This window comes from Palaemon carinicauda, chromosome 3 (assembly GCF_036898095.1).
Source record: "Palaemon carinicauda isolate YSFRI2023 chromosome 3, ASM3689809v2, whole genome shotgun sequence".
Taxonomy (NCBI): Eukaryota; Metazoa; Arthropoda; class Malacostraca; order Decapoda; family Palaemonidae; genus Palaemon; species Palaemon carinicauda.
The window spans coordinates 70014746-70030320 of record NC_090727.1 but is presented as its reverse complement, the minus strand read 5'-3'; the positions used below and the strand labels follow the sequence as shown (position 1 = coordinate 70030320).

General features: G+C 41.7%; 3 long non-coding RNA genes across 17 annotated transcripts in view; 1 reads left to right on the top strand and 2 right to left on the bottom strand.

Annotated features, from left to right (window-relative positions):
* The window catches only part of LOC137638325 (uncharacterized), a 36902-nt gene extending 35266 nt beyond the window's left edge, over positions 1–1636 (bottom strand). Inside the window, exon 1 of the long non-coding RNA XR_011044056.1 lies at positions 1502–1636. This is a non-coding gene — a long non-coding RNA (uncharacterized lncRNA). The remainder of the gene's footprint in view (positions 1–1501) is intronic.
* LOC137638319 (uncharacterized) overlaps positions 1–15575 on the bottom strand; it is a 1154758-nt gene that overhangs the window by 314943 nt on the left and 824240 nt on the right. The window lies entirely within an intron of this gene.
* The window catches only part of LOC137638322 (uncharacterized), an 838879-nt gene that overhangs the window by 500093 nt on the left and 323211 nt on the right, over positions 1–15575 (top strand). The window lies entirely within an intron of this gene.

Genomic DNA, 15575 nt, shown 5'->3' with positions numbered 1-15575 from the left:
GACCGCTTAGGTTAGGGGCAGTGACCGCCTAGGTTAGGGGCAGTGACCGCCTAGGTTAGGGGGCAGTGACCGCCTAGGTTAGGGGCAGTGACCGCCTAGGTTAGGGGCAGTGACCGCCTAGGTTAGGGGCAGTGACCGCCTAGGTTAGGGGCAGTGACAGGTTAGGTTAGGTTAGGTTAGGTTAGGATAGGTCAGGTTAGGTTAGGTTAGGTTAGGTTAGTTTCTTTAGTTATCAATGGCAAGAAAATATGTTTTTCTAGTTGATTTTGATGTGTTTTGCAGGAATTTCACCTTCATATTTGTCGAAAATACACAGTTTTTGTCACACACCATTTGGGGTGTGGGATAAAAACGGGTGATTTCCGCCAAAAATGAAGGTGAAATTCGTGCAAAACACATCAAAATCTACTGGTAAAACATATTTTCTGGCCCCTAGGCCCTGGTAAGTCATAGTAAAAATTTACCAAATAGGCTATATCATTGTAATTAGCAAAGTAAAGCATTTTTACGGGTTAATGGATTCCAAGGAATTGGTTGGTTTTCAAGAATGATGTGGCACTTTGTATTAGGCTGAATCTTTAAATAATTATGTAATTTTTAGAATGTTAATTTGTGCTAATCAGGGCACAGGACCTTATAGATAAGTTACATTAAGGATTAAGCCAGGGTACCTACAATGGTATGGTTGGGTTTGGTTAGGTTAGGCCAGGATGCATTTCAGATTACCACTTGACTTTTCATCCTTTAGCCTAGGTTAGGTTAGGTTAGGTAATGATGCAGTCTTGTATCACCAATTTTTTTAGAAAACTCCCACCAAACATTTCCCAGTTTCACACTGTGGTTACACACAATTGTTAATACACACAATGATTAACTGAAAAGTTGGTGATTTAGTAGTATAAAGTCTTGCAAATAAAAATACAAAGTAACAAATTTATAAAAAAAAAACAACAAAATTTAGTGTGTGGTTCCTTTTTATCACGGTTCATTTGCTTAAGGAAAAATATATCTTGCTTAATGATACCGAAAAAAAAATCCTGTTGCCCATAATTGTTATAGGTGAGGTTAGGGTATTCCAAAATGAGTGTTACCCAACAATGATGGTCAAAATTATCCACTACTATGTAAAGCAGTTTAAATAAACACACAATCAACATTTAAGAATATAAATTAATGTTTATACCATTACCCAAGCGTAATCTTCACCAAATATGAGCCTACACACGATGGCCTTACACTTATGCCTAAAAGGCATAGTCCGTCTTCAAAGGCATACTTCATCTTCTGGCCTAGCATAAAATCATTTAAAATTGGGCTTAATCCTCAAGGCTAGAATAAAGTACCCTATCCTCGCGCCTAGCATAAAGTAGCCTATCCTCGAGGCTAGCATAAAGTAGCCTTTCATCAAGACTAGCAAAAATAGCACCCAGTATACAAGTTGTTTCGTGGGCACTTTCTTTTATATCAAATAAAGCAGCCTAAACAATGAACCATAACTTACCAAGTATTAAATCACAGAAATTTGTTCAAAATAACACAATATAGATTCCCAATTTCACAAAAAGACTTTCTTCTGCCATAAGCATGGTCGGCTGCCGGCAAGTGAGCAGTGTTGCCAGATGGGTTGGTCTAAAAATCCCCAAAACTCATGATAAAAACATCCCCAAAACAACCCAAAAATCCCCATTTCTACAAATATATTAATTACGCACTATACTTCATACATATGCAATTTAACTAATTGCAACAATATAGAAATTTAATCATCTTTGACTTTTCTCCATAGAAATTTGTACAGAATATTCACATAGACACCCAAAATCCCCAAATCTAGGGATAAATCCCCGTATCTGGCAACACTGCAAGAGAGGTGACAAAATTCAAGACAATGTCAATAGTAAAATTCAAGAAAATGTCAATAGTAAAATCAAAGACAATGTCAATAGTAGTTCAAATAGTCATAGTTTTTAGTGCTGAAAGTGACACTGTTAAATAACATATAATTGTAAGCAACAATGTAATTTACGAGGAGCCTCACTGAAGGTAATTTCTGTGTCCATATAAGTAACTATTAAAAAAAGAATGAAAAAAATGAAAGATTACATCAAGCTCCCTTTTGATAGTTTTATTTAATTCTTGAAAAATTTCATGATAAAAAAAACAATCTATATAAGGATATTAAAACAAAATTACCATTTCATAACGTTAATGGCATCCTAAGATTACACCATCAGACTTGAATCCCGAGCTAGAATAAATACTCATCGAAGAATAGAGTAAGTACTCTAACGAAAACAAGTGTACGTGACCCGTCAAAAAGGACATCTAATTACTTAGGTAGATATGCACACAGATTCGACCCTTCCCACCCCCTCCTCATTTCCTAACTACAACACGGCAGTTGTGGTTTCCAAGTGTACCTCTCGGGGATACCCCTCTCATCAGGGTAAGAATACTCCCTCCTCCCCGAGGGTAAGAATACTCCCTCCTCCCCGAGGGTAAGAATACTCCCTCCTCCCCGAGGGTAAGAATACTCCCTCCTCCCCGAGGGTAAGAATACTCCCTCCTCCCCGAGGGTAAGAATACTCCCTCTTCCCCGAGGGTATGACTATTCCCTCTTCCCCTTACTCGAGGGATGGGGAGAGACCGAGTAGTCATATGTCTGGCAATGCCGATCACCGTGACCGGAAATATATATATATATATATATATATATATATATATATATATTTTTGGGCTCAAGCCATGTCGTCCTGATGGAAGTTCCTATAGGGTAGCTTCCTAGGGTATATTACAACTACGGCGATATTCCCAGAGAATTTACCTTAAGGTACCAGAATTCTAACTCCTGGAGCGAGTATCCCTCGTGAAAGGGATATCGCGACATATCAGAGGACGTATTCTAGACACGTCACATGGCAATCTACGACCTGAACAGAGATTCGTCTCGTAGGAGGGAGATTGACGAGATACGAATTCGGGAAAGAAAAAGGGGAGCCGCTCCCAAGGCTTCCCTATCCCCCGATTCGTATGCGTGCCTGGCGCCAATCCTGGCGCCATCTGTATTCCTTTTTGCGTAGCTTAACAACTCGGTGTTTTTTCCTGTTTTTCTCGCAAATCTTGGATTTATTCAGCTTTTCATGGCTTCTTCGTCTTTGTTGACCTCGGATAAGTTGAGTATAGTGTCTGTTATGTATAAATGTAGGCTCTTGGTAAAATTTTGAGTGATTAATAGGATTAATCTTTGATACAAGAGCCGTAGCCTACCAGAGGTGTCCTGGACACTGTCACTCGCTAGGTATAAATTAGTTAGTCAGAGTGACATTCCTGGTTGTTTTGCTTAATAAAATTTAGCTATTTAGCTTTACATAGGATTTCCTTTCGTGCTTAGTATTATTTGGCGAAGTATTCGCCATTCTGGCCTACGCTAGGCCATGTAGCCTAGTCGTTTGGTCCTAGTACTTAATGCATGATTATGGTTTTTCCGAGTGTAATTAAAATTTTATTGAAGCTTTAGGCTATATTTTATACATGTTAGACTGTGTGGAATATTTCCAAGATTGTATACGTGAGAGTTTCGGTGAATTAGGTAATCGATTCTCTTGGTGCCTAGGCTAATTGCTTATGGAGCCTTAGTATACTTTATCATACTCCCCGGTTGCTTTCTTTTCTTCGGAGAAGGTATGCAATCCCTTTCCCTCTGTTTAAGCCTTGGGCTTATCCCTAAGTGGTTTTTTCCGAATTTATTTTCGATAAAACTATACTAGGGTGTTACTGTACCTTCCTGTTCCAGCAGAGTCTGGTTCAAAGAGGGTCAGAACAACAGAGTTTTTAGTCTGAGTCCGTGTTGTTTGGCTTGGGGCAGAGTCTCCCTCGCTGACCTAACACTTACAAAGGGAGCTGAGCTCCCTTAGGTCACTGTCGAAGGTTTCTGTAGTTATGATTCCTTCTTGTGTGATCGACCAGACTAAGTCCTGTTGCTGTTCTCGGGGAGGATAAATCTTCCCTTGGGAGTTGCAACGCCTTCCTTGCTTTGGTGCTCTGGAAGCTGGCAGGTATTATACTACTGCGCTGGCCCTTTCCCTTAGATCTCCCTTAGGCTAAGACAGAGTTCTTGGCTACGGGTGATCTGTCACTAAAGCAAGGTTGGCAGGACCCTCTTGTCCCTTCCCCCTCTATCTCCGTAATGGCCTAGCCATTACTGTACTGTACCTTGCCGGCCGGCAGAGCTGGCCGGCAGGGGTATTACTGTACCATATGTCATTCTACTTCTGGACCTAGTATAGGTTGGGATTTGGATTGACTAAGCCCATTGCCGGCCGGCAGAGACGCTGGACGGCAAGGGTCTTATGTTTTCGAGTGCTGCCCGGACCTCTCTTGGTCCCTCATCCATGCCTGCCGGCAGAGCCGGACGGCATTGGTCAAGGAAGCCTGAATTAAGTTTCTCCCCTTCCTTATATGCACTCTTTCGGTTGCCGGGCTGGGGGGGTTGTGTACACTCTTATCCCGGCATCCATTCTATTTTCTTCTAGTGCTGTACCTGTCCCGGCAGCCGGCCTATGAGGCCGGCTGCCGGCCTATGAGGCCGGCAGCCGGGCAGGGGTAGTCTTCTGGTTCTTTTGCTGCCGGCTGGCATCGGTCTTGTACCTTTGCCGGCCGGCTTATGTCAGTCCTTGTCTGCCGGTCACCAAGAGTGTGGCCGGCAGCTGGGTACTACCTTGTGTAGTTGCTGGCCGGCAATCATTGCCGGCCAACACTGGCTGTTGCTGGCCGGCAGCTGCTGCCGCCGGCACAGGCATTTGAACCAGAGGGCTGCCGCCCTATAGCTGTTAAGTAGTATACTTTAAAGCTAATTGTGGTGTGTGCCGGCCGGCAAAGGCAGGCCGGCACACATCCTCCTATACTGTACTAGTATTCTTCTGTATAGCATATACAGTAAGAAGAAAACTATAGTAAAAGTTTAGGTACAGCACTGTATCTTCTAACACTATTGTGTTTTCTTACACAGCCCTTTGCTGTTGCCCTCAGACAGGAAGCAGAGTTCTTCCCCGTCTATTATCCAGGATTTTTAAAATCATTGCCTAGGTGTGAGCTCCACCTGTTTCCTATGGAAACCTTGCATTGGTTACTCTAGTAGAGATAAACCATTTTTTGATTTTATTATCTGGAAGGCTGCAACAATGGGTTGTGAGGGAAACACAAGTGTGTGTCTTTCATTTATGAATTGTTATGCTATACTATGCATATCCAGTGATACATAGTTCACTTGATACTCATGGAAATTTCTTCTCTTTACAGAAGGACACTCCGAAGTGGGGAAGTGCTTTCTGCAATGTCAGCAGCAAGAACCTCTGCGGACATGAGTTTTGTAGGAGACACGCAGCATACGCTGTCTCCAAGGATGATCTCCGGTATTGGGACCCTCAGGTATGTACTGTGTGCACTAACCTGATTAATGAGACATTTAAATAGCTAGGAAGAAGCTTCGTACCTGGGTAAGGGGCTTCCAAAAGTACACTTCTGGCCCTTATCTTCCAAGTGAGAAGATGAGGGCGTATCTTTTCCCTAAGGCATCAGCTGAGGCAGTGATTCCCCAGCCTCAAGAGGAGATCCCCTAAGTTCAGATCCAGGTGGATGCTGAAGTCGCGGTCGCGATGCAAGACATCCAGCTAAATGACAGGATATCTGATGTGGACGGGTGTCAGGAGGAAGACCTCCTTGCAGAAGCCCAGGATGAAGTTCAAGTCCCTCTACATCGGCCGGTCTCCCAGTAGAGCTGGGACAGGCCCTCTCTTCTATTGTTGGAATGATCCAACAAATGCAGAAGGAGAATCAGGAGAAGGCGGCTGCAATGGAACTGCGAATGCAGTGCCTTGCAGAATCACATGGGCCCCAGAAAAGCTCAATGTGAAAGACCTTCCTTTGTGCTCGGATGCTAACCCATGGAGGTATGCTGAGCACATGTCGATGACGACTGGAAAGATCGTCATCTCGGATATGCTGGGCTCAGTTCCCCTGGAGGGTGGAATTCTGGCCCAGCAAGGCACCATATCCGGACTGTTATGTCCGGCTGAGGAAGGAACCAGCTTCAAAGGAGGAGGCAGAGCCGAAGGAGGTCATAGTGATGACCATGCTAAGGCTCAAGCTCTACTTTCATCTTCGATGAAAGAGAGGGGCTTCTCTAACTCAAAGGTAGCTGCATTGAATAGGAAGCTCCCTTCCTTTGTGTCCTCGCCTACTAGAGCCTTCCCCCTTTTTACAGAAAGGGTTTCTGGCTGTACTAAAAGCAATCGAGGCCGGCAAGTCTTGCCCCTCCCTAGAGGAGTGTAAACCCTTGTCGCTGGCCCTGCCTATGGACCACAAAGATTGGAAGGACGTCCATCTTACGTTCTAAGTGGAAAGTTGGAGGCTGATATTGCCGGACGTCAGTTCGGCAAGGACCCCCCTAAGCTGTCTGACTTTCTTTTGCGAAGTGAGCTCGATACAAAAGAAAGACTGACTGCCTCAATGTCTCTTCAGACTACTCTCGAGACGATGGCAAGTGACCCCAAGGTCCATGAAATGTTCATGGTAGTGGCCAAGCCTCATCTGGCCACAGTGACGAAGGACCTTTATGGCTTCGTCAAGGCAAGGAGAGCTTGTAGGGAGTTCGTGTTTACCTCGGCTACAGTGAGGCACGAGCTAAAGAAACTAATCTCCTCCAACATTTGGGGAAAAGACCTTTTTCCCTACCGACTTGGTCAAAGAAGTTTTTGATAAAGCCACCTTGGAGAATAGAAACCTTCTCCAGAAGCGGGACCTGGCTATCAAAAGAAAGTCTTCCCCGGATGAGGGTCTTCAACCAAAGAGGAAGACTATGAGGACTAGGCTACCGTCTCGGCCAGCCAAGCCTCTTAGACAGCAACAGCAACTGCAATTGCCATTGCCCCCAGTGCCCCAGATCGTGGCACAAACCCCGACCACCTTTCAGTGGGTACCCCAGGCCGTGTCGACACAGTCCACGGCATTCACCCCAGCGTTCGAAGGGCAGTCTACTTCCTTCCGAGCAAAGCCTAGAGGAGCAGCCAGAGGCTCGTCTAGACGCCCCTCAAGGGGAAGGGGATTCAGGGGTGGTCGTGGTCAGGAAGGCAAGACCTCAGGACGGCAGTCCAAGTGAGGTGATACCGGTAGGAGGGAGACTTCTGAAATTTCGGGATCGGTGGACCTTCGATCCCTGGGCCCACAGCCTACTCAAGAATGGATTGGGCGGGAGCTGGTACAGCACTCCACCCCCGTACCTTCGGTTTTTTCCAACACTCCACCCCCGTTATGGAGGAGTACGTTCAAGAACGGTTGAAGAAAAAGGGTGAAGCCCATCAATTTCTAAGGGAGGCTGTTTTGTGTTCCCAAGAAAGACTCGGAAAAGCTCAGAGTCATTCTGGACTTGTCGCCACTTAACAAGTTCATAGTGAATTGCAAATTCAAAATGCTAACACTGCAACACATAAGGACCTTACTGCCCAAGAGGGCATATTCCGTCTCTATAGACTTGTCAGATGCCTACTGGCACATTCCAATTAGCCATCGACTCTCCCCCTACCTAGGGTTCAGGCTACAGCGAAGACTACACGCCTTCGGAGCCATGCCATTCGGGCTAAACATAGCCCCAAGGATTTTTACGAAGCTTGCGAGCGTAGCTCTCAAACAATTTCGCCTAAAGGGAATTCAGGTAGTAGCCTACCTGGACGACTGGTTGGTGTGGGCAGCATCCGAGACAGAATGCTTGCAAGCTTCCAGTCAGTGATCCAGTTCCTAGAGTACCTAGGCTTCAAGATCAACAGAAAAAGTCTCGACTTTCTCCATCTCAAAAGTTCCAGTGGCTAAGATCCACTGGGACCTTTTGTCACACCGTTTCTCCACCCCAGCGAAGAAAAGGAAGGAGATAGCGGGTTCTGTCAAGAGACTTCAAGATTCCGAAAGGATATCAAGACACGAGCAGGAGAGAGTACTGCGCTCTCTCCAGTTTGCTTCGGTGACAGACCCAGTGCTAAGAGCACAGCTAAAGGATGCAATCGGAGTTTGGAGAAGTTATGCATCAAACGCGTGAAGAGATCTGAGAAGACCAGCCGCTTCGGCTAAGTACTCTTCTCAGGCCTTGGTCCCAAGCCAGACATCTAAAGAAGTCAGGTTCTTCTTCAGCCACCTCCCCCGTCGGTGACGATTCACTCAGACGCCTCAAAGGAGGGATGGGGAGGTCACTCTCATCGGAAAAAAGTCCAGGGGACTTGGTCCAGGCTATTCAAGACCTTTCTCATAAAACTTTCTAGAAGCTAGGGCAGTGCTCCTTACCTTAAAGAAAGTCTCCCCGCGTCATTCGTTCCACAGAAAGTGGTAATAGACAGCGAGGTAGTTGTAAGATACTTGAATCGACAAGGATCGAGGTCACCACCTCTCAACCAGGTGATGTTGGCCGTCTTCCGATTGGCGGAAAAGAAGAAGTGGTACCTGTCGGCAGTTCACCTTCAAGGAGTCCGCAATGTGACAGCGGACGCTCTATCCAGGTTCACACCGATAGAGTCGGAATGGTCCTTAGACGCAGGATCATTCTCCTTCATTCTGAATCAGTCCCAGAACTGCAGATAGACCTCTTTGCGACGAAAGACAACAAGAAGTTGCCCCTGTACGTGCCCCGTACGAGGACCCCTTAGCGGAAGCAGTGGACGCGATGTCCCTCGACTGGAACAGATGGTCCAAGATTTATCTGTTCCCTCCTCACAACCTTCTGTTGAGGGTCCTCAACAAACTGAGATCCTTCAAAGGGTAGCGGCAATAGTGGCCCACAAGTGGCCGAACAGCGTGTGGTTCCTCCTGGCATTGGAACTGTAGCTGAAGTTTGTACCACTACCAGATCCAGTTCTGACCCAGCGAGTCCAGAAGTCAACTGTCTGCGCTTCATTACAGAAAACCCGGACCCTGCAGTTCATGATTTTCTCTCCCTAGCGGTGAGAAAGCGTTTCGGGATTTCGAAAGCCAGTATAGACTTCATTGAGGAATATAAATGCAAATCTACTAGAAGGCAATATGAGTCATCTTGGAGAAAATGGGTGGCCTTTTGTCAAGGCGAAGATTCCGCAGGAGATCTTGACAGACTTCTGCTTATCTTTTTTCCCCACCTCCATGGTCAAGGGTTGGCAGCGAACACGATTTCAGCGTGTAAGTCTGCTTTGACAAGACCCATTCTATATGCCTTCCAGGTCGACCTAGGTAACGAGATCTTTAATAAAGTCCCGAAAGCCTGTGCTAGGCTCAGACCTTCAGCACCTCCAAAGCCCATTTCATGGTCTTTAGACAAGTTCTTCATTTCGCTTCTCTGTTGAGCAATGAAGAATGTGCGTTAAAGGATTTGACACAAAAAGTTATTTTCCTAATTTGCACTCGCGTCCGGGGCCAGGGTTAGTGAAATTGTAGCCTCTCGAGAGAGGCAGGTCATGTTCAGTTCCTGGATGGGGAAGAACTGAACCTGTTTCCGGATCCTACGTTTCTCGCCAAGAATGAGTTACCCACCAACAGGTGGGGTCCCTGGAGAATCTGCCCTCTGAAAGAAGATGCATCTCTATGTCCAGTAGAATGCCTAAAGGTCTATCTTCATAGAACTTCAGACTTCAAGGGTGGTCAACTATTCAGGGGAGAAACATCAGGCTCAAATTTATCTCTGAATCAACTCAGAGCAAAAATCACATATTTTATTCGCAGAGCGGATCCTGACAATACACCCGCAGGTCACGATCCGAGGAAAGTTGCCTCATTCTTAAATTTCTTTAATTGCATGGATTTTGAACATCTCCGTTCATACACTGGCTGGAAGTCTTCCAGAGTGTTCTTTCGCCACTATGCGAAGCAAGTAGAGGAACTAAAAGAGATCTGTGGTAGCAGTGGGTCGCGGTGTTAACCCTACTGTTTAACTCTGCGAGGAACAGTGGTCTTAATTGGGACGATTAATTCCAGGGTGAGTGTGTAGTTACATACTGTACTACAAACTAAGTGAGGGCACTGTGTTGCCCATCCAGACTGTTCCATTTCCGAAGGTGAACCTAGCATAAGTGCAGACATGTGTGCCGAGCGTTTCTAACGCTAATGTCATTGATTTGTAATACAGGCTTTTATGACTTTGATACCTCGGTATCTTAAAAGTGGCATCTAATGTTTTTCTTTCAGACAAACAAGCCCTGTTTACTATCATACTTATGCTTAAAGTTTTGGGTTATCCTCTTCTTATATATATATGTATAATTGTGGTTAACCTGTCTGTTTATTGTCTGTCAATAAGCTTGTTCTTGAGAACCTTGCGTCTCCTTCACCTGTGTCAATTTATTGGTATAATTGAGCATTCATTCTATGTACCTTATCTGGGATAATTCTAATAGAATTGTTCCTTTATGCAAGCTATGTTGCATTGGTTTTCCTCCTATGCGGATATAAAACCTTTGGCCAATACAAGTATTGTGCGGAAAACTGGTCGATATTTCATATTGACGCAGTGGTCCTTTACAAACTATGCTTTACTTAATATAGGGCGAGACCACTATATTAGCTTGCCTGGTATTCATACATAGATATATGTACTCTTCGAGACTTTCCAGAGTCTAGTAGGACTCTTCCCTGTAGGGGGCAGGAAGCTCTAACATAGTTTATAGTTAGTTGAAAAGATGTATAACGGTAACATCTTAGGTCTCTAGGTCTAGTCGACCGGGAATAAATATCTCCGGGGAGTACGGCACGTTCTGAGAATCCACAGATACAGTAATGCTCTGGTACACTTCCATCAGGACGACATGGCTTGAGCCCAAAAAACGGATTTTGAGCGAAGCGAAAAATCTATTTTTGGGTGAAATAGCCATGTCGTCCTGATGGACCCGCCCTTGCCTTTCTAAGAAAGGGCTGTAGGACCCCTCCCTACATACAGTATCTGTAGCACCTCGTGTACGCTACAAGGAATACAGATGGCGCCAGGATTGGCGCCAGGCACGCATACGAATCGGGGGATAGGGAAGCCTTGGGAGCGGCTCCCCTTTTTCTTTCCCGAATTCGTATCTCGTCAATCTCCCTCCTACGAGACGAATCTCTGTTCAGGTCGTAGATTGCCATGTGACGTGTCTAGAATACGTCCTCTGATATGTCGCGATATCCCTTTCACGAGGGATACTCGCTCCAGGAGTTAGAATTCTGGTACCTTAAGGTAAATTCTCTGGGAATATCGCCGTAGTTGTAATATACCCTAGGAAGCTACCCTATAGGAACTTCCATCAGGACGACATGGCTATCTCACCCAAAAATAGATTTTTCGCTTCGCTCAAAATCCGTTATATATATATATATATATATATATATATATATATATATATATATATATATATATATATATATATATATATATCTTCTACGCCTATTGACGCAAAGGGCCTCTGTTAGATTTTACCAGTAGTCTCTATCTTGAACATTTAAATCAATACTTCTCCATTCATCATCATCTAATTCACGCTCCATAGCCCTCAGCCATGTAGGTCTGGACCTTCCAACTCTTCTAGTGCCATGTGGAGCCCAGTTGAAAGTTTGTATGATTCAGATTAGTAACAGACTTCAGCAGTTATAGCATTCACTAAATGTATTAAATTAAACAAGATTAAGGAGAAGGAAGGACTTAAGCGTAACTTGAGTTAGGAAGAATGGTTACAGTAGATGGAGGAGACTCGTGACAAAGGCAGGCGATGTGTCTATAGAACTGGCAGAGCTGCTACATGTATACCATGGTCTTCCACTCTCTTGGGGTAGAGTTCTCTTGCTTGAGGGTACACTTGGGCATACTATTATATCTTATTCATCTTCCTCTTTTATTTGAAGTTTTGTATAGTATGTGTGAAGGATCTAATTTAATGTTGTTACTGTTCTTGAAATATTTCATTTTGATTGTTTATTCTTCTCTTTTAGTTTATTTATTTCCTTTCCTCACTAGGCTATTTTTCCCTGTTGGAGCCCTTGGGCTTATAACATCTTGCTTTTCCAACTAGGGTTATAGCTTAGCTTGTAATAATAATAATAATAATAATAATAATAGGTAAAGGAAGGAAAATTGTTAGTAAATACTATAAAACTATCAATGAATAAAAGAAGGGAAAATATGACTGAATAAAATTCGAGATTATCAAGTGAATAATGGAAGTAACAATATAAAGGAAGAAAATATGACGAAGATTAATTAATAAAACAAAATGGAAAAGAATAACTAATCCAAGATATAACGGAGAAAGGAGAAAGACGACTAAAGAATAAAATTAAAAAGACCATGAATATTTGAAATTTAAAAATATGGAACTAATTATTTTAATAAATTAAAATAAATTTCAAATAATAAGCATGTGTAATTCTCTGACTCTATTACCTAATCTTTACAGCTTTATTCAACCATTGTCATTACTATTATTACTCTTATTTCTCTTCCGCTTTTGTTTTTTTGAAGTTTTTATAGTTTATATATGAAAGATCTAATTTAATGATGTTAATGTTCTTAAAATACTTTATTTTGAGTGTGTATTACTTCTTTTGTAGTTTGTTTATTTCCTTGTTTCCTTTCCTCACTGGGCTATTTTTCCCCGTAGGAGCCCTTGGGCTTATAGCATCTTGCTTTTCCAATTAGGTTTTAGCTTCAATTGTAATAATAATAATAATAATAATAATAATAATAATAATAATACTGCTTTTAAAATATTTCATTTTTATTGTTCATTACTTCTCATATCGTTTATTTATTTCCTGGTTTCCTTTCCTCACTGGGCTATTTTTCCCCGCAGGAGCCCTTGGGCATATAGGATCTAGCTTTTCAAACTAAGATTATAGCTTAGCTTGTAATAATAATAATAATAATAATAATAATAATAATAATAATAATAATAATAGTGCTTTTAAAATATTTTATTTTTATTGTTCATTACTTCTCATATCGTTTATTTATTTCCTGGTTTCCTTTCCTCACTGGGCTATTTTTCCCCGCAGGAGCCCTTGGGCATATAGGATCTAGCTTTTCAAACTAAGATTATAGCTTAGCTTGTAATAATAATAATAATAATAATAATAATAATAATAATAATAATAATAATAATAATAGTGCTTTTAAAATATTTTATTTTTATTGTTCATTACTTCTCATATCGTTTATTTATTTCCTGGTTTCCTTTCCTCACGGGGCTATTTTTCAACGTAGGAGCCCTTGGGCTTATAGCATCTTTCTTTTCCAACTAGGGTTGTAGCTGAGCTTGTAATAATAATAATAATAATAATAATAATAATAATAATAATAATATAATCCTTTCCATCATAAAAAATATGAGCTTTCATGGAGCTCACGTGAGGGATATATTGATAATTAAATTAAGAATGAAAGTATAATAAGGATCAAAAGAAAAAAAAGAAAAAAAAGAAAAAAAAACAGAAAGCAGTGTATCGGGGATTCGAAGAGACAATAAAAAAAAAAAAAAAAAAAAACTTTTTACCATCTATAAAGAGCCAGCATTTGGTACTCCACGTGGTACAGTACCCAAAAGGATTTTGAATTACTTAAACTTACTTTTTACCTCCGCCAACGAAGTTGGAAGGAGGTTATGTATTACCCCTTGTGGTTTTTTTTTGTGTGTGTGTTTGTGAACAGCTTCCTGACCCCAATTTTAATCGTAGAGTAATGAAACTAGCAGGGATTAACTGCTATTAAAAAAGCTGGGAAGGATTAAATTTTGGAAAGTCAAAGTCAAATGTCAAAGTCACGGTCAAGCAAAATGTCCAATTCCCGTAATCTGCCATAAGTTTGGACATCGTTGTCACAGAGACTTCAAACTTGGTTCATATTTGTGTATTAAAATCCACGCCAATTAATGCATGTTAAGGTCAAAGGTCGTGGTAAAGATCGAGAAATAAGCTCCCGCGACGGAGGTCTGCGCTATACTGAGTGGCCCCCTAGTTTTAAATCAATTAATTATTTCAAATGTTTGAATAGTATGCAGTTATGAGTAAATGTTTTTAATTTTCTATTCAACTTTCACAAATTCAAATATTCATTACGTCATTATATAACTTCACCGATCATGATGCCTGGCCGATAGAGAAACCACAAATGTGTTTTAAGTCAAAACTTCAAATGTGATAGAAGACGCCGAAGAATCAAGACAGATAATATGGAGAGGAAGAGCGTGTCACGACGAGCGACGAAGATCTTGATAAATTCTGGAAATTGCTGATTCGGCCAGATCATCAGATTATCTTAAAAAACTGGGGGGGAGATGGTTCTCAAGCGATTAGAACAAGGACCTCGGTGGAGTTTCTCTGATCTCCCGATGATATCAGACACAGTTGTGGAGAACGAATTCATCAAAAAAAAAAAAAAAAAAAAAAAAAAAAAAAAAAAAAAAAAAAATCCAGATCTGGGATTCATTTACAGAAAAAAACCATTTCAAAATCTAGCAATTCATTCATAAATATTCCCGCATTTGGGTACGAGTGTCTCGGAGAGGATGCATTTATATTTTTTTTACAATCTTTAAAAACTGACAAAGAAACTTTGTCTACTACAGCACTGGTAAAGTGCTTGCCTAGCATTCGCATGGCAGCAGATCGATCCCAGCCAGGGATCGTGACTTTAAGCTGTTTACTGGATAACGGATGGATTTATAAATATTTTTTTTTCACAACATTTAAACCCTATAATGAAACTCTGGCTAGTACAGCACTGGTATAGTGCTTGCCTAGCATTCACAAGGCAACACATCGATCCCAGACCGGGACCGTGAGTTTAAGCTGTTTATTGGGGAGTAGATGGATTTATACATATTTTTTTTCACAACATTTAAACCCTATAATGAAACTCTAGCTGGTACAGCGCTGGTAAATTGCTTGCCTAGCTTTCGCATGGTAGCAGATCGAGCCCCGACCGGGACCGTGAGTTTAAGCTGTTTACTGGGGAGGCCACTACTGTGGTTAGACACCACAGGGGGGTTGGGCTTGTCCGACTGACGTTCTGGTGAGTATCTATTCTGATGAAAATGGAACTGAAACCAGAAACCTTTAACTTTCAGATAAAAGGTACCAGCCGTAAAAACAACATAATAGTAAACTTATTATCCGATGTTGTCAAAAAATAAGAATTTCTCGATGTGGACGGGAACTCTCGGAGAATGAAAGAAAGAAAAGGAAAAAAAAATGTTGGGTAAAAAGCTTTCGAAGACAGTAATCAAAACTTCGTCAAAGTTAATGAAAAAAATGAATTATTTCTAAAACTTGTTTGACATAGTGGGTTATGAAAAAATCAAAATACGACATAAAGATTAGACTGAAGTTATTAATGTATTAATCCAGAAAATTAAATAATTCTAAAAGCTATAGGATAAGTGAATAAGATATTTCCCATCTAAATCCTGAACAGAATTATTTTTCTGTATAAGGCTTGAATATTATTGTAACAAAATGGCACATGCACAATTAACTAAACATCAAATACTGCTTATAAAAACAAAAACAAAAATAAATAACAGCAAAATTAGTTTTACGAAATAGTT